The following is a 1,418-nucleotide window of genomic DNA, read 5'->3' as shown; positions in this document are numbered from 1 at the left end:
TCACACCCTGGCCGGCACTTTCTTGATCTCCTGCCCTCAGGCAGAAGATATAAAAGTATGATTAGTCGCACCAACAGGGTAAAGAACAGCTTCTATCCGTGGGCTGTTAGGCTGCTGGATGAAAATATAACAACAGGGCAATTGACTTTTGGGTTTGGTGGGTGTGCGTCAGTAAACGAGGGGAATTAAGACTAAGAGAGCTGAGTGGGGGGTGCTCGTGTAATCTCACTGTATACAAGTTGTACAAGTGACAATTTTGTTGTTGTTTAGTCGTTTAGTCGTGTCCGACTCTTCGTGACCCCCTGGACCAGAGCACGCCAGGCACTCCAGTCTTCCACTGCCTCCCGCAGTTTGGTCAAACTCATGCTGGTAGCTTCGAGAACACTGTCCCACCATCTCGTCCTCTGCCGTCCCCTTCTCCTTGTGCCCTCCATCTTTCCCAACATCAGGGTCTTTTCCAGGGAGTCTTCTCTTCTCATGAGGTGGCCAAAGGATTGGAGCCTCAGCTTCAGGATCTGTCCTTCCAGTGAGCACTCAGGGCTGATTTCCTTCAGAATGGATAGGTTTGATCTTCTTGCCATCCATGGGACTCTCAAGAGTCTCCTCCAGCACCAGAATTCAAAAGCATCAATTCTTTGGCGATCAGCCTTCTTTATGGTCCAGCTCTCGCTTCCATACATCACTACTGGGAAAACCATAGCTTGAACTATACGGACCTTTGTTGACAAGTGACAATAAAGTACTTCAATTCTAAGTATGCTACAGGATCACAGCCTTGCTTGGAAGTATGTTCCACTGGAACTAATATGCCACGCCCATAAAATTTGATTATGTCTGCCAAGGGCTGTGAAAAATCAGATGTTGCAGGCTGCCCTGCCTACCATTCCTGAGTTTTGCCCATGCAATGTCAGATCAACATCCAGAGAACCGCAGACTGTGCCATCCTCGCTCTCTGCGTATCCCTCGGGCCACGTTCAGGCATGGTTGGCTTTTAACACGCGTTCGGGTCATTTAGGAGCCTCCGGCTCTCACCGCTCAACTGCTTAATGTTGCAGAACCAAAGTCCTTCCTTCCTTCCAGAATGTTCCCGCTAATTGCTAATCAGGTGCTTTTAATAAAATAACAGCCCGTAACCCTGTCGATTTTCCAAGCTCTTTTTTTCCCCTGCGGGCCCGGAGACACGTGAAACCCTCGCTTTGCACCTGCGAGCCGCCGTGGCCTCCCCGTGTCCGGTCGCGGCGGGGTTGGGACGATACCATAGCAGGAGAAGGGGGGGAGGAAAAGGAAGTAGTTTTCTTTTGCTGCTTTTTCTAATTAATGGTCTCGAGCGGCCGGCACAATCGTGTCACAATCGTGTCTCTTATATGGAGGAGGTGGGGGCGGGGGAGCGAGATGCGGAAGAGGAAAGATGGGAAAGA

This window comes from Podarcis filfolensis (assembly GCF_964270895.1).
Source record: "Podarcis filfolensis genome assembly, chromosome: 8".
Classification (NCBI taxonomy): domain Eukaryota; kingdom Metazoa; phylum Chordata; class Lepidosauria; order Squamata; family Lacertidae; genus Podarcis; species Podarcis filfolensis.
This window is presented reverse-complemented; position numbering follows the sequence as displayed.